The 5,366-nt window shown below is 43.0% G+C and overlaps 1 long non-coding RNA gene across 1 annotated transcript; it reads left to right on the top strand.

Annotated features, from left to right (window-relative positions):
• The first annotated feature begins 335 nt into the window (after nucleotides 1-335).
• LOC149393863 (uncharacterized) lies at nucleotides 336-2,595 on the top strand. Its single transcript, XR_016299825.1, has 3 exons — nucleotides 336-602; nucleotides 1,704-1,836; nucleotides 2,389-2,595. It is a non-coding gene; the product is annotated as an uncharacterized LOC149393863 (long non-coding RNA).
• The last annotated feature ends 2,771 nt before the right edge of the window (nucleotides 2,596-5,366 follow it).

Below are 5,366 nucleotides of genomic sequence, written 5' to 3'. Positions count from 1 at the left end.
AGATAAATTCTCAAGGACGAGAATTATTTCCGAGAAACCTTAAATATATTTGAATTAATCGAGAATGTACGAGAAAATTCTCGGTTTGAAGCTCTAAATTAAATATTCGTTCAGTTACGGTTGAAGTCACAAAGTTTTGTGACAAGGATGTAATCGTCATGTTTTTCTGGGCTCATTTGAAAGAGAACTTGAGTTCTGGGCCAGTTTAATGGAAAAGGAAAGTACAAGGGGTTTATTTGCAAAAACAATTTGAAGAATTCTTCTACATTCTTCTTCTCCTTTCCTTTTTCTTCTTCTTCGATTCACTTCTTCTTCTTCTCCTCATTTTCGCTCACGCCACCTGCAAACGAGAGCAGAGAAAAGAAAAAAAAAACACCACCGAGAAACCTAATCATCCCGTCCACCATCACCCTTCACTCATCTTCTTCTTCACTCTTCTTCCTCAGCTCTTCCTCGCGCGACCCAGCCCCGACACCGAGCATCGCCGCGGGCGCCCCGCCGAGGAAAGGAAATCGTCGCGAGCCGCCGTGGCCGCCGACCGGGAAACGAACGCCGGGAAAGAAGGACACACACCGAGGAAGATTGAATCTCCCGAAAACAAGGTAAAAGAAATCAAACCCGAATGAATTTTGGAATCTAGGGTTTGAAAGTGAATTTGGGATTTTTGAGTTTCTTGAGTGATTTCGGGAAATTAACTGGTTTTGGATATTGATTAGACTCGGTTGGCAATGTTTAATGCTTAAAGTTATGAATTTGAGATGGATTGATTGGAATTTTCTTTGGATTTTTAGATGTGACGTGGTTTGGCCGTGAGTTTTGGCCGTGTGATGTTGATCTGATATTCTGATTTTGGGTAGTTAATGATTCGAGAATGAGAATGAATGTTATGGATTATTGTTTATCTGAGTTGAGTTTCAGGTTTGCATAGGAATTTTGGTTTGATGAATCGTTTGGCTTTCGTTTGTGAGTCTTATTTGTCAAGGGTCTAAGGTCGTCTTAGGCGGGCTACGCAGAGCCCACAACGGCTGGTCGAGACGGCGAGGACGTGGCCGAGAAACGACGGAGCTATAGCGCGAGTGTCGACGAGGCGAGAACGAACAAGACCGGGATAACGTCGAGTGGATACGGCGTTTCGGTTTTGGCTCGGAGGCTCGCGAAGCATCCGTTTAGGATTAGCGAGTTATTTATTTATTATGTTGTAATTTACATAGTTAAAGTTATTTTGTACGAATCGGTTCGAGTTAGTACGTTAGTACGTTTTATTTGTTTGAAAGTCGGTTTCGATGCAAGTTGGAAAGAGAAAAAAATAGTAGATTATTCGTTATTATTATTAAGCTCGTTTAAGGATTTTAAGAGTTAAGACTCGATTGTGATTTAACGTTTGATTTCTCGGTTACTCGAGCTTAGTAATAATAAGATTTGATTTTTCGTTTGGAATTCGGAAAAGAGAAGAACGAGACTTGCTTATTGGGATTATTTCTCGGTTTTGAGATTGATCGTAGTTTTTCGTTCGAGTTTACACTTTCTCGTATCGTTTGAGTTTACACTTTCTCGTATCGTTTGAAGTTTTGTTTTGAGAACTTGGATTCCTTATAGTGGATATGTCTTTGGGTTCTACGATTTGTAAATCGTACGTTAGAGTTTGAGTATCGTGAATTACTCATAGGATTCTGATTCAGGATCGGTTTGATTTACCGTGATAGGACTCAAGACTGAAAGTCGTTTAGAGGGTTCACGGAGTAAGTGAACGTCTGGATTCTCGGTATTGGTGAACGTTCAGGTTCACATGACGAGCGAACGTCTCGTGGAAGAGCGACATAGACGCTTACTCTCGAGGTAGGTTATTATAACCCTTCTCTCCTGATTTTATGGTTTGGCCTCAAGTACATATTATTTTCGAAATGAAAATGTTTGTGAATGCGCCACGAAACCCAGAACCGTTTTTAGAAAATGTGGCGGAACTTCAACTCGGGATATCCGATTATGAAGTTGATAATATTTTCGATATTATACATATATCCCGTATTTACGAAAGGAAATGTTTCGTATATCCTGGACAAGCCGGTTTCACACACATGTTTACGGTGCGGAGAGTGCACCTTGCTCTGATCAGAGGACTGCCATGGGTTAAGTTGGCAGGCGGCTCAGGAGATAGTACACGTTTAGAAGTATCTAGAGACACAATTTAAATTTCTGTCATTTACATTTCTGCAATTTACATTTCTGCAAGGTATACTTGTACGTGTATGGTGATTTACACGTGACGAGAATATTATTATTATACGGTAAGTATTATTTTCGAAAATCTTTTTAAAAATCAAACCATTACTATAGCACCTACTGAGCCTCAGGCTCACCCCTATTTCCTCAAATTTTTCTTATAATCAGGATGTGAGAAGGAGAAGGGTTAGGAAGACCTCGGGATAAAGTGTGGTCGAGAGTTTGATGGTTTTCGCTGGATAGACTATCAAGTGTCGAAGGTTGGTTTTATATTTCCGTTTTCTTTCTTTTATCTTTGGACTTGTAAAGTAAATAACTGAGTATGCACCGTGGGTTAGTTTTGTAAAGTTTATTAGTTTTTCTTTTTATATTCTAATCACGCCTCATCTTTCCCGGGGCGTGACATTACCCCAGGCTACACAAAATGGTATCATCACGGCGAGCTTGAGCGTGTCGTCCTTCCTCATGAAGAAGATTACATCGGAGGAACAGATCAGAGAGGAATATGAGGATTGCACGGTGCTGTGGAGGATATCAGGGATCACGAGGATTTCGACGATGCTACGGAGCCGACCTAGAGCGAGGTGCGTGCAGAGGAGCAAGTGGAAGACCTCTTCGCCGAGTTTGAAGCAAAATTGTACCCTGGATGCAAAGAGTTTTCTTCTTTGTCCTTCTTGGTTTCGTTGATGCACCTCAAAGTCACGAACCATTGGACGAACAAGTCGTTCACAGAACTCTTGCAGCTCTTGAAGAAGTCTCATCCAGCTGGTAATCGAATTCCGGAGAAGCATTACGAGGCAAAGGCGAAGCTGAAGCGTTTTGGCATGGGATACGAGATGATCGATGCGTGTATTAACTACTGTGTCCTATTTCGAAAAGATCTCGCGGAAGTCGACGTGTGCCCAGTATGCAACGAGAGCAGATGGAAGCCAACTGGGAAGATGATACCGCAAAAGATTTTACGATATTTTCCCATGAAAGATCGATTGAAGCGGTTGTACGCGTCTCGACAAACGTCGCTTCTGATGCAGTGGCACGAAAGAGATCGCGTCAGGGAAGTTGGTGTTCTACGACATCCTGCGGATGGTACGACGTGGAAAAACCTGGATGAGAGATACCCAGGCTTTGCTGCAGAGCCTCGAAACGTGCGGCTTGGACTAGCTGCGGATGGATTCAATCTGTTCGGAGAAATGAGTTTATCGTACAGCATGTGGCCTGTGGTACTAACTGCGTACAACTTGCCGCCTTGGTTGTGCATGAAGAAAGAGTACTTGATGCTGACGCTTTTGATCCCGGGGCCTCATTCACCAGGAAAGGACATGGACGTGTTCTTGCAGCCAATTGTCGAAGAGCTGAAAGAACTGTGGGAGACCGGATTCCGTGTTCGAGATGGCGCCAACGATGAAGTGTTTCGATTGCGTGCCGCGCTACTCTGGACGATTAACGATTTTCCAGCTCGATCCTATTTATCAGGATGGAGTGGCCAAGGGTATCTCGCTTGCCCGACGTGCAACCTTGACGCGCCGTCTTTGAAAGTCAGAAACAGGATCGTCTACTACGATCATCGTCGTTTCTTGCGTACGCGTCACCGATTGAGAAAAAGCACCGATCACTACAAGGATCGCCACGAGAAACGCAGTAAACCCGAGAAGTTGACTTCGCAAGACATACTCGCTCAGTTGGCTAGTGTGTCTTGCACGACAACTGGCAAACATGCTGGCTCCGTGGGCAGAAAACGAAAGCGAGCCGAGTGCGAACTAAATTGGGCCAAGAAAAGCATCTTTTACGAGTTGCCGTAATGGTCAGATTTGGAGTTGAAGCATAACATGGACTTCATGCACATAGAGAAGAACGTGTGCGAGAATCTTCTCGGAACCTTGCTCAGCTTAGAAAAGAAGAACTACGACACAAATAAGGCGAGGTTTGATTTGATGGACTTGGGCATCAAGACCGCTCTCCACTTGAAAAAACAAGGGGATTCGTGGTACAAACCGCGATCATCATACACCTTAACCCTTGATCAGAGGCAGCGATTTACCGAGTTCCTCCAATCTGTCAAATTCCCAGATGGGGTCGCTGGGAATTTGAAGAAAAATGTGACTGTTGATGGAAAGCTCACAGGTTTGAAGTCGCACGATTGCCACGTGATCTTGCAGAGGAGTGGTACATCTATACCAACTGTCCTGAAGTGGATCCATATTTGACGTAAGTTATCGTTGGGAATGTGTTTCAATTCATTCTTTATATATATTGCTATTGAAGTAATGTTTTTAATAACAGCGAGCATTTGGATCTCTTGAGCGAATCTGGAGTTCGCGATATTGAAGCGGAGCATAGAAAGAGGTTCAAAATTTGGTTTGAGAATAAGGTAATAACACAATATCAATGCAATTTTTTGATAAAAGCACAAGTGCTAATCAATGCTTTCTTTCGTAATCAGATTTTTGATATGAAAGCTAGTGGTTCTGACGTGTCTGACGAGCTCTATTCGCTTTCTATCGGTTCCCTTCAAGTCGCCTATCAATATCCGAGCTGCTTTGTAAATGGCGTGAAGTTCATCACTCGTCGTCGCGATAATCAACGAGTCACTCAAAATAGCGGTGTATGTGTACTTGTGGATGATTTCACTTACTATGGTCGAATGGAAGATGTCATCGTCGTGAACTATAGGCATAACTGTAGTGTTGTATTGTTCAAATGCATTTGGTACGGTGACAAGTATCATGCAAACCGACTAGTGCACACCGATAAGACTACTGGACAAACGAGTGCTTATACTGTGAAACAGTGGTTTAAAGAGGAGCCGTACGTACTCGCGACTCAAGTCAAACAAGTTTTTTACATCGAAGATCTTGTTAAAGGCGGCGACTGGGAAATCGTCCAGGAATGCAATCATCGAGGGATTTGGGACATTCCTGAAGTTGACCCCTCCAACTCAGCCTCGATCCCATTGACTATAGAGTTGTCAAACATCGAGCGTTTGAATCATCGACACGAAACCGATGAAGTTGAGTTAGTGACTGTCGAAGACGATGATGAAAATGAGAGACGGGTCGTTTTTTAGGGAGAAGATGTTGATGTCGATATTGAAGATGATATTAACATTATAGGCATAGATGACGATGAATGAGTAATATCTTTTTTGT

The sequence above is a fragment of the Urtica dioica genome, chromosome 6 (assembly GCF_054948205.1).
Source record: "Urtica dioica subsp. dioica isolate 48M chromosome 6, U.dioica_male_clone48M_v1_H2, whole genome shotgun sequence".
In the NCBI taxonomy this organism is placed as follows: Eukaryota; Viridiplantae; Streptophyta; class Magnoliopsida; order Rosales; family Urticaceae; genus Urtica; species Urtica dioica.
This window is presented reverse-complemented; position numbering and strand designations above follow the sequence as displayed.